The sequence below is a fragment of the Phacochoerus africanus genome, chromosome 9 (genome assembly GCF_016906955.1).
Source record: "Phacochoerus africanus isolate WHEZ1 chromosome 9, ROS_Pafr_v1, whole genome shotgun sequence".
NCBI lineage: Eukaryota > Metazoa > Chordata > Mammalia > Artiodactyla > Suidae > Phacochoerus > Phacochoerus africanus.
In genome coordinates, this window is record NC_062552.1 from 26,585,958 (window position 1) to 26,604,607 (window position 18,650).

General features: G+C 37.2%; 1 protein-coding gene across 1 annotated transcript in view; it reads left to right on the top strand.

The window, feature by feature from the left end:
* The window catches only part of BMP5 (bone morphogenetic protein 5), a 127,103-nt gene that overhangs the window by 58,519 nt on the left and 49,934 nt on the right, over positions 1-18,650 (top strand). The gene's annotated exons all lie outside the window — the stretch shown is intronic.

Genomic DNA, 18,650 nt, shown 5'->3' on the forward strand with positions numbered 1-18,650 from the left:
CCTGACACCAGTTGGTGTGCTAAGGGGTCTCATTCCCCACCCCTCAGAATGTGCTTTCTAACTAAGCCCATTGCCTTGTTTTGCAAATGATAAAACTTCCATTTTATTCTGCACACATGAAATTTATGATTAAGATGACTTAATTCCCTTGGTGTTTTGTAAGTTAGAGAACAGTGGTTTTATTTTTCCCTGGCATAAGTGTAAATTGTGTGAGCGATGTGTATTTTGATGGAAGACATTGTATTTGTAACAGCTTTTGACCATTAACCTGTATGTCTTCTGTCTATGAAATGCCTCAAAATGGTACAAAAAAATGGGCAGAGAACATGAAATACTAAATGAAAGCCTCCACCGATAATGGCTGCAAATGAGCCATCCACTATAAGATTTGGAAAGGGACATGAGTGGTGTTTTCAGACCTTTCACCCAATGCAGAAATTGCTTGGGTAACACCTTTTATAGGTGATTAGCCCTTCTGTTGGACAGCTCTTAAATTAAAAAAAAAAAAAATTCTTTTTGGAGTGTGTTATTGAGGTGAAATTTATCTTCCATTCATTAGATCTAGATCTTCTCTTTGATGAAATACTGTGTCCTTCGATGAGACAGTATTTCAAGACAGCTATGGTGAACCCTCAAGCCCTCTCTCTCCTCATTGGATATTTCCGGTTCCCGATATTTAGACTTTTTTTTTTTTAAATTTTCTTATGTTCAGGATTTCCCAGTGGGTGTTCCATGGAACACTAGCCCTTCACAAAATTCAGGGAGGAAAAAATAAGAAACTTCTGGGATCAAATGCATTTGAAAAGTCTACTGGTTAAACTGACCTTTAGGAGGGTCAGGATCAGAATAGTTTCCTCTTGGAAAGGCTTAAATAGTAAAGAAATCTGTCACTTTTGTTTTACTTCGTCTTCCTCAACATTATTTGACTATGGAATCTTTTTCTTTGGGTGGGAGTGTAATACTTAATATCATATGAAACTCTGGTTCATCAGGACACACCTTAATAAATATTGATCTCTCTACACTGTTATTTTAAGACCAGTAATTCCACGGCAGAAAGATCTCTGTTCTTCTCTCAGCTCTAACCCTTACTAGCTATTTGTCTGCGGGTGAATTTTTAATTTTATTTTATTTAAAAAAAAACTTAATCCTGTGGTTCCATTTATAAACTGAGAACACTAATTTTTTTTTTTTCCCTCACGGAGATAGGGCCTGGGATAGGACATGATTTTTTAAAAAATACTAAATAATAGTGGTGTCTTTTTAAAATTAAATGACTAGAATTGAAAATAATGTGCCAAATATAATTTCATTATATTGCCATAGCTAACAAATATTTATTTATAATAAATACTCTTTTTCTGTGTCTGCTTCCATATGTAGACTGTGAGCTCCTTTAAGAAGGGATAGTGTCTTAAGTAATTTTACTTTTTTTTTAACCTCAGCACTATGAATTTGGGTATGATTTATAGTTTTGAAATTATCATTAGCCGTGAATGGGATACTTCTTCCATGAACATCTCCCCAAATGCTTGAATTATCTTTATTTTTGGCCACTCACTGTATATATACATACATATATATATAAGCCATGCCCATTGCATGTGGAAGTTCTCAGGCCACGGACTGAACCCATGCCACAGCAGCAGTGACCTGGGTCACTGCACTGACAATGTCAGATCCTTAACCTACCGTGCCACGGGGGAACTCCACAATATATTTTTATGCATGTTGAATTTGTATTTGGTTATCTAACATACCAGGTATTTTTTTTTTACACATTTGTACAGCAGGCCTTTATCCTCTGGAGTATATTAATTATTTGAATCCAAATAGAGTCATTTACTTTGATCACAATTCAAGATCCTAACTTTTATTTAGGTCCCTTGTTCTATCTGCTCAGGATATTTTTGAATGTTATGCATTGAACTAGCCACCCCTAGTTCACTCTATTTTCTTTCTTTCACTCTATTTTCTAAGTATGTGAACAGTATAATTTAAGACATTATAACAATGATGAAAATAAAGGGCTAAGAGTCTATCGGTAGTAATTTGTAGACTTACTTCTGAAAGAATCCATGATGATTTTTATTAATAATATATTTTGAAATATTTATCGATAGTGATGCTTAACTTATCAGGACCTCATGGTTTTGGGAAATATCCTTTCTCCTAAAAATGGAACATTTGTCTTTCTTGAAACTTTGGTATTTCTCTAATTATAGCTGGTTTTAAACATATTATTCTCAATGTTTCTACGACTATACCTGCATGTTCTTTCAGTATTCTTGGCTATAATTTGGCTAAGTCTTTACTTATTTTAACATGTGTTTAAATCTACTCTAAAATCCACAATTTCACTGATATTTTTCCTAAATCTTTGAAAAATGATTTCTAAAGTCTATATCTTTTTTATCTTTTAAATTTTATTGAAATATAGTGGTTTTACAGCGTCATAATAATTTCTGCTGTACAACAAAGTGATTCAGTTATACATGTACACACATCAATTCTCTTTCATATTCTTTTCCCCTATAGATTATCACAAAATATTAGGTACAGTTTTCTGTGCTATATAACGGGTCCCCATTGGCCAATCATTCCATAGGCTACAGTGTTCGTGTGCCAATCCCAAACCCGGATCCATCCATCCCCACCCCCACCTATCTCCTTTGGTAACCGTAAGTTTTTCAAAATCTGTGAGTTTGTTTCTGTTTTGTAAATAAGTTCATTTGTATCTTTTTTAAAGATTCTACATAAAAGTGATATAATTTGATGTTTGTCTTTCACTGTCTGACTAACTTCATTTGGTATGATAATCTCTAGGTCCATCCACATTGCTGATTTATTTCATTCTTTTTTACGGCCAAATAATATTCCACTGTGTAAATGTACCACATCTTCTATATCTGCTCCTCTATTGATGGACATTAGGTTGCTTCCATGTCTTGGCTATTATAAATAGTGCTGCAATGAACATTGCGGTGCATGTTATCTTTTCGAATTATGGTTTTCTTTGGATAGATGCCCAGGAATGGGATTGCTAGGTCATATGGTAGTTCTATTTTTAGATTTTTGAGGAACCTCCATACTGTTATCCATAGTGGTTGCACCAATTTACATTCCTACCCACAGTGTAAGAGGGTTCCCTTTTCTCCACACCCTCTCCAGCATTTATTGTTCGTAGATTATTTGATGATGGCCAGCCATTCTGGCTGGTGTAAGGTGGTGCCTCACAGTAGTTTTGATGTGCATTTCTCTAATAATTAGTGATGTTGAGCATCTTTTAGAGTACATATTTATCTTTGATCAGTGTTCATAGCTTGAATAGGTTCCTACTCAATTTACTGAAAATTATCTTTAAAATTTTAATAATAAAGTCAATTTAGTATTAATTCAATTCTACCACATTTTTGAACATTTACTATTAAGTGTTGTTGCTGAATTATGATTTTCATCATGTAGGGCTATGCTATACCAATTTGTTTTCTATGGTATTTGTTTTTGCTAATGTGTATGGAAATTTTCCCCTAATTATTTGTTTCAGTCTCTGAAATATGCAGACTCAAGCATGCATACCTTATGTTTCAATTCTGTCCACCACCGATGAGGTGGGAGAACCTCTGGCAAACTGCCTTCCTTATCGTTGAAAAAGGCATTCATTAACCTGTAGTGTAAGAAAATGCAATCCATGGAGTTCCCGTCGTGGCGCAGTGGTTAACGAATCCCACTAGGAACCATGAGGTTGCGGGTTCGATCCCTGCCCTTGCTCAGTGAGTTAAAGATCCGGCGTTGCCGTGAGCTGTGGTGTAGGTTGCAGACGCGGCTCGGATCCCGCGTTGCTGTGGCTCTGGTGTAGGCCGGTGGCTACAGCTCTGTTTCGACCCCTAGCCTGGGAACCTCCATATGCCGCAGGAGCGGCCCAAGAAATGGCAAAAAAAAAAAAAAAAAAGGAAAAAAAAAAGAAAATGCAATCCTGTGTTCTCTCATTGTCTGTAAATGTAGGATCTCCTTTTTACACGCCTCCTTCTCTTCCAAAGAAAGACATTTAAGAGACGGAAGATATAGAAACAGCATATATTCTTCTTAGAATATTTCGGGTTCCGAGGAGGATTTCAAAGTCACTATAGAAAATAGTGATGGGAATTCCCGTCGTGGCGCAGTGGTTAACGAATCCGACTAGGAACCATGAGGTTGTGGGTTCGATCCCTGGCCTTGCTCAGTGGGTTAACGATCCGGCGTTGCCGTGAGCTGTGGTGTAGGTCGCAGACGCGGCTTGGATCCTGCACTGCTGTGGCTCTGGCGTAGGCCGGTGGCTACAGCTCCAATTCGACCCCTAGCCTGGGAACCTCCATATGCCGCGGGAGCAGCCCAAGAAATGGCCAAAAAAAAGACAAAAAAAAAAAAAGAAAGAAAATAGTGATGTATTTTGTGCTCTAATATGAGCCTGGAATTTGGAATTCCCACATGGGGAAGTCGATGTACATCTTGTGGGTCTCAGTTTATAAATCTATAAAAAAGAATAAAAGCAAAAGGTAGTATTTTAGAACAATAAAAAATATTTTAGATGACGTGGAAGGGCTGGCTGTTATCACAGTGCAAAGACCAGAGTTGATGTTTAAGCACCTTTTTTCTTCTTTTTTTTCCTTTTGGCTGTCCCCACAGCATACAGAAGTTCCTGGGCCAGGGACTGAACCCGCACCATAGCAGGGACTTGAGCCACAGCAGTGACAACACCAGATCCTTAACCTGTTAGGCTACCAGGAAACTCCCAGGAGCATCTATTTTACTAGAGTTTAGAGGCTTATATACAAAAGGTAACCAAAAGTAGGTGGTTACTATAATAACAGTAGCTACCATTTTCTACTGTTTATGTAAAGTAAGCAAAATGATGCCAGGTGAATTCACTTAATTAAAAATTACCTGATCTGAGTCATATGAAAGGACTTGGTACATTCTTAAGTCTAATATTTAAATGGAAATCACCCAATTTATGAGCACTCAACTTATCTGTGAACTTGTCCCTGAAAACACAAGTTTCAGATAGTCAAATTCTTCTTTAAAATACAGTTGAAGAGGTAGGAAAATACAGTTTAAAATATAGTTGAAGAGGATGAGAGGCTGGTTATATATGAATTTATTTTATAGAAGTATCAAAGATATAGACAATTAGACAAAGATTCATGTATACATGTTTATCTTAGAATTATTACTTTTGGTTACATAAATTGCGAATACTTCCATGTTAAACAGGAGAGAAAAAGTTGCACTTTGTTTCCTGGAAAATGGAATTGCTATACTCCATGTGGCAAGTAGAAATTGTGTTTTAAAAATATTTAGTAACACTGGAAAGTGTTCAGAGTGTAAGGTTAAGTAACCCAAAGCAGGACTTTTATTTGCATATTATGCACATAATTATGATTTGCATATTATATGCATAATATATTCATTATAAAGAATTCATGTGGAAAACAGATTGGAAGGAAGTATCAAGTGTTCATTGAAAGCTTGCAGGTAATTTTAAATTTTAATTCTCGGAGTTCCTGTCATGACACAGCAGAAATGAATCCGACTAGGAACCATGAGGTTTCAGGTTTGATCCCTGGCCTCACTGAGTGGGTTAAGGATTTGGCATTGCCATGAGCTGTGGTATAGGTTGCAGACATGGCTCAGATCCAGCGTTGCTGTGGCTGTGGCATAGACCTGCAGCTGCAGCTCTGATTGGACCCCTAGCCTGAGAACCTCCACATACTGCGAGTGGGCTCTAAAATAGCAAAAAAAAAAAAAAAAATTCTTTCCCCTTTCCATACTTCCTAAATTTTATAGTGAAAATTATTTTTTATCATCAGAAACAAGTATAAGTATAGTTGAGCAAGAGAAAAGATAATGAAATAACTTTATGTTACACATTTCTTTACAAAATAGCAAACTCACCATTTCCAGGTAGAGAGGGGCAAAAATCAGACTAAACTGAACAAAACCCCAGAATTTAAAAGTAAATTGCTCTTATTTTTTCTTAAGCTATGAAAGGCATTTTTTTCCCTACAGAAAATGAAGATGAATTTATTTCTTCCTCTTATTTTATTGAAAAATTCTCTGCCAACTGGAAACCTTGACTTTAATTATCTGAAAGTGAGGAGGAATGGATTAAAAAACTTCACTTGTATATCATGTGATCAAAGTTCAAACTGAAAGAATTTCAATTTGAAAAACTGATTTTACTATCTGGTTATTATTACTCTTTGTTGAGGATTGATTCTTTGTGGTTTCATATATTTCTCAAATCAAGAATGAAAATGGAGATAGGAAAAGAAACTAGTACCTCTGAACATTTACAATCCTAGGGTACCCTCTTAAAACTTCTACCTTCAAACTTGTGAATTTTATCCATGTACTTAGTGTTTTGAATTAAACTGAGAAGCAATTGAAATGTCAGGACAAACTGTAATGCAGTGATTTGACATTAAATCTTTAATGCAGTGCATTTGACAATGCAAACACTTGTGTTTTTCATATATTTAAGGCTCAGTTTCCCTAAAATGTCATCTAGGAGTGTCAGGGTGGGGATTCTTGCAGTAATTTAGACTGATGATTTATAGATATATTCAAGAAATCATCTGATCTATTGACTATCTGGTCTATAAATTCTTTGACAGTGTCATGTAAACAAGAGACAGACCCATGATGTCATCTCTTTTCACACTTATTTATCTTAGCAAGACTCAAACCTCTTGAAATTATATATTTTATTCCTACCACCTCCTACCTCTTGCATTTATCCCTACTCATTTTTAAATGTGTGCAATTTAAAAGAGTGTTCTGATATTTATCCAAATCTTTATTTTTCTTGGTAAAAAGTTAACACGCTTTGCATCATTTCACTTGTTTAATCTTTACATGTAAGGCTGACAGCCCCAAATTCTGTATAGAAGGCCTCACTCTTCAGTCACACCTCATATATCTGGCATTATTGGGAAATGAGGTTTCTACTTGATTGAATTTTCCAGATAATTCAGCTGAGTTGGGCATGCTTTTGCTGAACACCTTACATGTGGCCAGCACAGGGGACATAAGGGTAGTAAGTAGGATCCCAGAATCGTATAGCCTGAGGCTGGGGCTGTGGTAGGCTTGCCACACACAGACTTTAATAACTGTAATACAGTGTGCTAAGCACTATGATGGAAGTATGCACTGATGTTGTGGAAATACAAATGAAGGGGAAATTAATTCTCCACTCGGGAAGGTGAAGCATCTCAGGAAAAGCCACTTGGAGGAGATCACCCTTGAGTTGGGTCTTTGAAGATGGGTAAGAACTTTCTATGTTGCGAGAGACAGTGAGAGAGAATGAGAGAGAGAGAGAGAGGGATGAAGGGAGGGATAGATATGTATCTTAGGAGATATATTCCTAAGCATTTAATGCTTAAATGCACAAAGAATTAAATAATACAAAGGAGAGGACTAATGCCAGTAGTCATACTACTAAGAACAGCAGCTAGCACTTAGCCATTTAGTGGGCACTCACCATGTGTCTGGCACTGTGCTACGTGCTTTACTTGAATTAATTTTTTCACAAATATGTATATTTATATATTCCCCCAAGAAAATGTGCTGTGGAGTTCCCGTCGTGGCTCAGTGGTTAATAAACCTGACTAGGAACCCTGAGGTTGAGGGTTCGATCCCTGGCCTCGCTCAGTGGGTTAAGGATCCAGTGTTGCTGTGAGTTGAGTTGTAGTGTAGGTCATAGACTTGGCTTGGATCCTGTGTTGCTGTGGCAGTGGTGTAGGCCAGCAGCTACAGCTCCAATTTGACCCCTAGCCTGGGAACCTCCATATGTTGCAGGTGCAGCCCTAAAAAGACCAAAGACAAAAAAAAAAAAAAAAAAAGAAAGAAAAGAAAAGAAAGAAAATGTGCTGTGTAGAAGTTGACCTTTTCCTAATGTCCTGCTATGAATATAAATTTCTGTGCTCCATTGTGAAAACAGTTTAAGCCAGCCTGCTCGCTGTCATTCACCACCTTCACTGCTTGGATATATTTAGTTCAGCTGTCATCATTCCAGTTCGCAGTCAGCTTCATATTTACATCATCTCCTGCCTCCTGCTTCTCTAAGATTTGTGATTCTTCTGTGCTTTAGAATGTACAGTGACAGTTTCCACCCAGGAAGATCTCATGGGCTCTTGAGAGCAGTGTAACTAACACTCAGATGGAGAGTGCTGTCTGCTCTATGTATACAGGATGGCACACAGGCACGGCTTACTTTCTGCAGTGTGCAGGGATCATGCTCTAGTTCACTGGTTCTCAACAGGGGGATTGAGTCCCTTGGAGACATTTAGCGATGTCTGGAGCTTTTTTGGTTGTGGGTGAGGGTAGAAGGATGGGGGTGCTATTGGCAGCCAGTGGGTGGCAATGCTGGGGTAGCAGAGGATGCTGCTAAACCTTCTTCCGTGGACACTCCTCCACCCCATAAAGAAAGAATAATCTGGTTCAAACTGTCCTTCATGCTGAGGTTGAGAAATCCCACTCTACTTGAAGATTTAGGTTGTAAGCCTAAAAATAATAATAGAATGGAATAATGGAATAATTGTTATTATTATTCCAAATAATGGAATAATTTGTGTTGTAAAGTCGGCTTTTCTTTGACGATTTCCTATTTGGGGTCATAAGAGTCATAGCATGGAAAAATTCTTGGGACTTGAACTGGGTATATCACTCATTCATTAGGGGACATTAAAAGTGCTGGACTGTCTATGTGATAATCTCCCCTCTTTGTTTCATATCGAGTGAATTTCCCATGTGTATGTGTGTGTGTATTCAATAGCACACACTTAGATCTTTCTGCAGGGAAAAATATGGGATGATGTAATGCCATGAAACCTGCTAACATTAGCAATATCTTGGCAATTTAAAAAACTATGCAAAGAGAAAAGTGATTGCATTTTCTTACTGGGAATTCAACTTGTTTTCCCTTTTTTGCCATGCTTGTCATTCAGTTCTGTCTAGTGTTACTATTCTACCAGTTTGCATCATGCCTTTTATTTGTCATTATTATTATTATTAAAGTATAGTTGATTTACAATATCTTGTCAAGTTCTGTTGTACAACAAAGTGACCCAATCACACACATTCCCCTGTGCTGTACAGTAGGATCCTATTGCCCATCAATTCCAAATATGACAGTTTGCATCCAAAAAACCCCCAAAATGCCCATCCATCCTTCCCCTTTCCCCCTTGGGAACCCCAAGTCTGCCCTTCTTGGCTATGATCTATTTCTGGTTTTTGATTGTTTGTTATTTTTAGATAGGATCATTTGTTCCATATTTTAGATTCCACAAATAAGTGATATCATATATTTGTCTTTTTCCTTCTGGTTTACTTCACTTAGTATGAGAGTCTCTAGATCCATCCATATTGATGCAAATGGCATTAGTTTGTCTTTTTTAATGGCTGAGTAATATTCCATTGTGTATATGTGCCGCATCTTCTTAATCCATTTATCTCTTGATGGACATTTAGGTTATTTCCATGCCTTGGCTATTGTGAATAGTGCTGCTATGAACATAGAGGTGCATGTATCTTTAAAAAAAAAATGAAAAGACAACCCACAGAATGGGAGAAAATCTTTGCCTGTGATGCAACTGACAAGGGCCTAATCTCCAAAATATACAAAGAACTCATGCAACTCAACAACATAAAAAACAGCCCAACTGAAAAATGGACTTAAATAGACATTTCTCCAAAGAAGACATATGGATGGCCAATAGGCATATGAAAAAACGCTTAATATCACTAATTATTAGAGAAATGAAAATCAAACCTACAATGAGGTACCACCTCACACCAGTTAGAATAGCCATCATTAGTAAGTCAACAAGTAACAAATGTTGGAGAGGGTGTGGAGAAAAAGGTATCCTCCTCCACTGTTGGTGGGAATGTAAATTGGTACAACTACTATGGAAAACAGTATGGAGGTGCTCAGGAAACTAAATATAGAACTACCATATGATTCCACTGCTGGGCATATATCTGGACAAAATTTTCATTGAAAAAGATAAAGATACATGCACCCCCGTATTCATGGCAGCAGCATGTCTTTTAAATGTAAATAAAACATCAAATTAGGGAGTTCCCATCGTGGCGCAGTGGTTAACAAATCCGACTAGGAACCATGAGGTTGCGGGTTCGATCCCTGCCCTTGCTCAGTGGGTTAACGATCCGGCGTTGCCGTGAGCTGTGGTGTAGGTTACAGATGCGGCTAGGATCCTGCGTTGCTGTGGCTCTGGCGTAGGCTGGCAGCCACAGCTCCGATTAGACCCCTATCCTGGGAACCTCCATATGCCGCGGGAGCAACCCAAGAAATAGCAAAAAGACAAAAAACAAAACAAAACAAAAAAAACAAACAAACAAAAATCAAATTAGATATTCTGAAAAATTGGTGTTCTGTGAGATTAAAGAATCATTATTTCACATTTGTTTTGGGAGAAAAAATAATTGCCATCTGAAAATATCAATCAGCTAACAAAGTCAAATTCTAACACTTTTAAGCCTAAGTTGCTCCTGAGAGATACTTGTGACATTATAAACTCCAGAGAGTATCATTGATTAATTTGCATTCCTTGTTAATGTGTCCTGTACTAGAGCTATATATCAGATTCCTCAAGTAGTGTGGTATATATTTATGTCAGACACCCAGAGAAAGATATATGCTTTCTTCTTGGGTGGCCATTGTTACATTTTTACTAGGCGTGATAAGCTATTCAGAGGCAAAAGGAGGTGGAAGAAGGTGAAAAAGTTATAATAGTAGAAAGTTTGGGAAAAGTGGAGATATCACTGTGCTCTGTAAGGTTCATGCCTCATGGAAATAGAGGAATATTTTAACTTTTCCCCTGAAATTTATCAGTGTATCTTCCAGACAATTTCCCAAAGCTTTTCTTGGCTAGATTTAGAGCTTCTTGGTTAAACAGTAGAATGTTTATGTTTCTGGTTAACTATTTCTCCCCCCTTTCTCTCTCTCTCTCTCTCTCTTTTTTTTTTTTTTGGTCTTTTTGCTATTTCTTGGGCCGCTCCTGCGGCATATGGAGGTTCCCAGGCTAGGGGTCCAATCAGAGCTGTAGCCACTGGCCTGCAACCTACACCACAGCTCACGGCAACGCCAGATCGTTAACCCACTGAGCAAGGGCAGGGACCGAACCCGCAACCTCATGGTTCCTAGTCGGATTCATTAACCACTGCGCCACGACGGGAACTCCTCTCTTTCTATGTACATACACATACTCTTTCTGTATATAATATGTATGTATGCACATATATGCATTCATACATATAATTGAAACTATAAAAATCTAAAGAATATTTCTCTTTCATTATCTCATTGTTGATGATACAAATAATTTTACTTCCTTTTGGTATGCTTTCAACTTAATTTTTTCCCTCTAATTAATTTAAGGACAAAGGTTCGTTATGGAGTATATGTGTCAATAAATATAACTAAATTCAAAGAAAAATGAATGAATTTCTATATCCAAAATAAGTAAGTACAGGTTAGCAAAGAACATTTATGGTAGTGATTGCATAAATTTTTATTTCTGACCCTATTTATGTCATCAAGCATCAGACATACAATTTATCATATGTGTACTTACATGCTGTAAATGTGTTTTGGTAAGATAATAGCAATTACAGTAATTTGCATAACATTTTTATTTGTGTATCTTTTATTCCTTCAATAGATTTATGAGGTAGATATTATTGTAATCTTTAATTTAAAGAAGAAACAAAAGCTCAGAAAATTGATTTAAAGGACATAATTATACTTTCTAATACTAAGCAAAGCCTAAGTATAGCCAAGTCATTGTTGAAATTAAGTAGATACCAACTCCACCTATAATTACGATTCTTTGCTTTACAAAAGTAGACTAATAATGAAGCTCCTCAGAGGAGCTCTGTGTCCTAAACTTTCTGCTCAAGTAATAAGATACCAGTAAGAAGTGTTTGTTAATCATATTTAGAAATAAGCAAGAGAGTTTATTTGCCACAAGCCTATGAAACAATACCCTTGAGAAAATAGATTTTGTCAAAAGATGAATGGGGGTCCCATCCAAGGACTCATCCGATGCATATTCATTTACCCAGCTCCCCTTACTAAGAAGTGATTTCATTTATAAAGATGTTTTGCATATGAACTCTAAGGACAATGTCATAGAGTAGCAACCAAACATAAGCTTATTTTGGAAGCTTTTTCAGTATTGTCCACTCACATTTCTTCTTGTGTTGAAATAGTGTAAGATGTTCTATCTTCTAAATGTGAATTTAAATGTGTCATAAATATTTCATGTTTCTTGCACTAATTAGAAATCCCTCTGTTTGACTCCCTTTGCTCGGACTGCTCCAAATGCCACACTGTTTCTCGTTTCTGTATCTTAGTCAAGCTCACAATATAAAACTTTGCTTTAAATCCATCCCTATCTTATCTTTTATCCACTCCTCAACCTACTGCAGTTTGACTCCCTTAAGTCCACTCTACTGATTATCCACCAACACTCTCCTTCCTACCAAATCTTACAGACACTTTTTTTTCTTCCTATTCTTCTCAGCCATTGATGTGACTGCCCATCTCCTATTTAACATGCGAAATATTTAATATGTGAAAACTAGGTAAGGGTGCTTTTTTTCCCTAATGCTGCTGAAACAAATTACCCAAAACTTGGATGGCTTAATACAATAGAAATTTATTTTCTCACAGTTCTGAAGACTAGAAGTCCAAAATCCAAGTGTTGTTAGGGCAGTACTCCTTCAAAAACCTCTAGGGGAGGATTCTTCTTTTGCCTCTTTCAGCTTCCGGTATCTCCAAATGTTCCTTGGCTTGTGTCAACATAAGTCTCATCTCTGCCTTTGTCTTCATATGGCCGTCTTCCCTCTGTGTGTCTTTATCTGTGTCTCTTCTTTTCTTCTTATAAGGGCAGCAGTCATAATTGGATTAAGGCCCATGCTAATGACTTCATCTTAACTTGATTACAACAGCAGAGACCCTCTTTCCAAAGGGTCACGTTTCAAATATCACATTCACAGTCTCTGGGGATTAAGACTTCAACACGTCTTTTTGGAGGACACAGTTCAACCCATTCCAGGGAGTATGACAGTTAGTGTTTGATAAGAGAAATAGAGCCATTGTGAGTGGTAAGGAATAAGGAGTTTATTACAGTGATTTGACTTTCTGCAATTGTGGGACCTGGTGAACTTGTTAGGCTTTTGTTTTTTTGGTGATGGTGTGGAGTTTGTAGTAGAGGAAGCTGGGAGGGAAAATGGTTGTGAAGTAGAAGTAGCACCTGCAAGAATAAGCTAGAACCCACACCCATCTCTCAGAAACTCCAAGTTCAATGACGTGGGTGACCTGCAGGGGTGGCAGGTGCCCTTCACCATCAGCTCTACCACCACTTGCTCAGGAAGTGGAGAAGCTGAAGGAGATGATCTGGAAGGAGGAGTTTGGGCCAGGATTTAGAGAATTCAATGAAGTTGAAGTTCAACAGAAGCTGGAAGAAGCTGTCCCCAAAACAAGGTGAGCCAGCAGCTCAGCAACCATGGTGTGAGCAGCAGGAATCTTCCAAGAATCAACTTGGCTGTTGCTTTGCTTGTGGGTCCCGCAGAAGTTTCTTCTATTGACAATCTTAACACAAAATCAACTGGAAGAGAATTCTGGGATTTTTAGTTCCCTTTTAGCTAATTTGACAAAGTATAAAGCCACATCAGTCCACTCTTGTCAACTTGGCACCAATATACACCTTTTATAACTATTCATACTTGACAAAAAATAGAATAGTAAAATAATTCTTCTGACTTTGTATCCATCTTTGGATATTGTTCATTCCTTTTCTAGGTTGAGTTATGTTCCCCTTTTGATAACTATCACTTTAGTCCTGAAAAATGAGGTTCACTAATATCAAAACTACTTATAGGAAGTCCTGTGTGGCACAGCAGAAAGGAATCCAACTAGGAACCATGAGGTTGCAGGTTCGATCCCTGGCCTTGCTCAGTGGTTTAAGGATCTGGCATTGCTGTGAACTCTGGTGTAGTTTGCAGATGCAGCTCAGAACTGGTGTTGCTGTGGCTGTGGTGTAGGCTGGCAACTCCAGCTCCAGTCAGACCCCTAGCCTGGAAACCTCCATATGCTGTGGGTAGGGCCCTAAAAAGCAATGCAAGACACAATAAAACTACTTATAATAGATGGTAGACAGATAGGGAAGGGAAGAATTAAAGAACAGGTTAATATATATATAAATATTTTGATGTCATAATAAGGGAGTGATATTCATAACTATTATAATCTTTATTTCTGAAACTGATCACACGGTTATAGCTGAATCTTATAACTTCCTTCTTCCTCTATGCAATCCATACCCTCTGATTTCAGCAAGCACCATGGCTGGTTGTTGCTCCTCACCTAGTGAGGTAAACCAAACTTTCCTTCTTAAAGCTTTTTAGTTTGGTGTAATCCCACTTGTTTATTTTTGCTTTCATCACTTTTGCTTTTGGTGTCAGAGCTAAAAAATCATTTCTAAGATCAATATCAAGGAGCTTACTGGTTATGTTTCATTCTAGGAGTTTTATGGTTTCAGGTCTTGCATTCAACTCTTTAATTCATTTTAAGTTAATTTTTGTGTATGATGTTAGATAATGGTCCTGTTTCATTCTTTTGTATGTGGCTGTCCAGTTTTCCCAAATCCATTTATTGATGAGACTGTCCTTTCTCCATTGTATATCCTTGGCTCTTTTGTTTAATTAATTAACCCATATACACGGGTTTATTCTTGGCTCTCTATACTGTTCCATTGATCTATGTGTCTGTTTTTATGCCAGTATCAAATTATTTTGATTAGTATAGCTTTGCAATGTAGTTTAAAATTAAGAAGTGTGATGCCTCCAGCTTTGCTCTTCTTTTTCAAGACCGCTTTGGTTATCTGGGGTCTTTTGTGGTTCTAGACAAATTTTCGGATTGCATGTTCTATTTCTGGGAAAATTGTCTGTATTATGACAGACTAGGTAAAGACTCAACTACATTTGCATTTCTTCCAGATAGATATTCAAATTATATTACATTTAGCCTTCACAAAATCTTTTAAGGTATGGAATACCATACTATTTTTTATGCATGGGCAAACTGAGGTTGAAGAATTCCTTAATTGTTTAAGCTCTATCAGATCCCCTGAATCTTGTTTATGTCATTACAGTACACTGATATTTAAATAAAGATGATAAAAATTGTTTTAGTTCCTCCAATATCATACACTTAGATATATAGCCTCAATTTCCAATTCCATCACTCTTTATTTTCAGAGGAATGATAAGAATGATGATAACTCAAATTGAATTTGACTTCTGCTGCTCTGTCCTTAGTGCAGTTCCTATCCTTCTGGTATTTTGAGACTCCCAAGACATGTATACAAAACTCTTTCCTCTCAGTAAAATAAAAAGCACCATTGCAAAGCCGTGTCTACAAGCCCAGCAATTTCCCATGAATAAACATGTTTAAACCTTTGGTGCTGTTTGAAATAAGATATGTTCAAATGTGGAGTTCCTGTCGTGGCACAGCGGAAACAAATCCGACTAGGAACCATGAGGTTGTGGGTTTGATTGCTGGCCTCGCTCAGTGGGTTAAGGATCCAGTGTTGCCATGAGCTGTGGTGTAGGTCGCAGACGCAGCTCGGATCTGGCATTGCTGTGGCTGTGGTGTAGGCCATCGGCTATAGCTCCGATTGGACCCCCAGCCTGGGAACCTCTATATGCCTCAAGTGCAGCCCTAAAAAGACAAAAAGACAAAAAAAAAAAAAGCTATGTTCAAATGTATTTGTATTGAACTCTAACCATATCTACACATAAGCATGTTATTTTTCAGTTATTATATTTAATATATCTACATATTTCATATCCAATGTATCTGTGTGCTACAACTCTGTTCAGTATGACTCTGTACTTAGCTGTATGAGAAATTATCACACTGATCTGTATCACATCTAATACAAAGGTTCAAATTCTACCTGAAAAAGAAAAATACTGACTAGTAATTATGAATATTTTGATCAATATAAATTTATTTTCACGTATTAGTTTCTGAAAATGTTTCATGTTGGTAATTGATAGAATGTCAATAAACACAGACTGTTCACATCCAGAATTATTCCTGTCTTAAAATTTTTTTAAAATATTGTTATGGGTTGAATTGTGCTCCCCTCTCTCTTCTATCCATTTGTTGAAGTTCTAGGCTCCAGCATCTCAGATTGGGATCTTATTTGGAGATAGAGTCTTTAAAGAGGTAACTCAGTTAAAATGAGGGTAAACCTTATACAAAGGGGAAATTTGGACACAGTGTTATGCATATAGGGAAGATGATACAAAGACACAGGCAGGAGACAGCCATGCACAGGCCAATAAGATTCCTTCCCTCACAGCCCTCAACAGAACCAGCTCTGCCAATACCTTGATTTTTGGACTTCCAGCCTCCAGAACTGAGAGACAATACATGTCTGTTGTTTAAGCCACCCAAGCTATGGTACTTTGTTATGGCGGCCTTAGAAAACGAATATAATAATATTCTGAAATACTCGATTGCATGCATCCATGTAAACAGACTTTATTTGCTTTCCTAGAATGCAGATTTTAAAGTTTTGTTTCATTATTATAATCATACAAAATATAAGGTAATTGATTATGAGTTCATTTCTGCTACAAATGAATCTATTTTTCTACAGACATATTTTCTTTGTACTGCTTTCCTTTTAAGAGCCTTAATCTTTAAAATGTTCTTTTATTAGATGTGAGAATTTCTAAAAAAAAGTCAGGTAAAAATGGTAAGGCAAGGCAACTTTAACAAATGTATTTTATACTGTTCATAGACTATATTTAGTACATTCTGCTATTTCCAGGAACCTAAGTGATGTTCTTTAATGGTGTAATTTTATGCTTCCAAAGAAATCATATCTCATTTTCTACAGAATGGATAGGAATTGTTTTTAAGGTGCTGTTAAGAAAGTTGCTACATGAGAGAAAATTACAGGATTATTACTGTTGTGCTTATTAGAAATAGACTTGATTCTCCCAAAGCCTGTTCTCTTATCTGTAGGTAACACAGAAGAGCTTTTTATACAAAAGGAAAAAGGAGACATTAAAGAATAGAAGTTAACAGTCAAAAATAAAATAGCTTTGCTCAAGAATAGGAAACCATGAAACCTATGAAAGCAACTGAACATTCATAAGTTTCCACAGGTGAATAAGAAATGTATGGATTTTTCAAGCCATACTGTTTGCCCAGGTTTACTTTTCAGTGAATTGCGATTTGCATCAATGATATTCTGGTATTTAGGATTTGCTTGGATCTGTTGGCTGATGCTTTTTCTAAATATATCTATTGAAATCCTCCTTATAGACATGCTTAAAAGTTTTGAGACTTGAATGTGAATAGTTTGGGAAAAAATACTTTTTCTGGAAAAGGAGCACAATTAAAAATAATAGAAAACACATCTAAATAACTACCTACAGAGATTTGCTAACTAGTTGAAATTGCTCTCAGAACTCATCTGTTCGTTTTCAAATGTTTCTTTATATCATGCCAAGGGATGACATTGTACACTATGCAGATTTTATTAGAAAATCTTTACTATATTTTAAATGAAAGCAGGCTTTGAAAGTAGGGTAGCACTTGAGTATTTTCCAAATTATAAGGTAAATCCTTCCCGTAACCGAGCTAGGTCCCTGTGGGGCTCCTGGGCACACAAACCTTTCTCTGTCCTCCATTTCTTGTTTTTAGGAAATAAGCTTCAGCCTTCATGACCTTCCCTGAGTTCCAAAGGGCAGTTGCTAATCAGGGAAGGGAGGGGGATGCAGAGATCGGGGAGGAGCCGTCCAGAGACAGTAGTGCAGCCCTGGGGCAAGATCCTGGTTCCTCCTCAAGGAATATGCATAACAATATCTTGGAGCCCTTCTGCAGAACTAAAACCCCTAACAAATGGAAGATGTTAACTATTTGATGAAGCATCCTTCATTCCATAAAGGAGAACCACCAGAACCAGTCCTGGAGCCCCTAAACCCCAGCTTTGAAAGACAATGCAAGCTTGCCTTTCCCCTGATCCTTATCTATGGCCCTATTTCCACTCCCCAAACTGTAAAACCACCTCCTAATCTTTCCCAAGGGGGGCACAGTCTTTGAGGCATTAGCCTGCTGTGGCCCCCCTTTGCTTGGGCAAAGCAATAAAGCTATCTTTTTCTCTTTCACCCCAAACACTGTCTTCAAGTTTCTGTTCAGCACTGGTGGAGAGAGGCCAAGTTTCGACAACATTTCTGTTTAAGAAGCTGATAACATGATTAAGTTAATTCCAAGGTTCCAGTCTCAAAGATACTTTTAAAATATTTCAAAATTTGAAGGCTAATCCATATTTTCCTAGGTTCTGTTTATTTGGTAGATTTTTTTCAAATTAGGAGGAAGAAGTAGAATTTGATCGATGTCCCATCACACTGTGGATATAATGGGTCCTTAAAATTCAAGTGGGAACTAATCAGTCTTTTCATTGTACTATAGTATATGCTTGTCTTAAGTCTGCGGTATCTCAAACTGAGTTCTAGATTGGATGTGAAAAAGTGTCTGTAACCCTTCTTTGGTAAATGCTGTG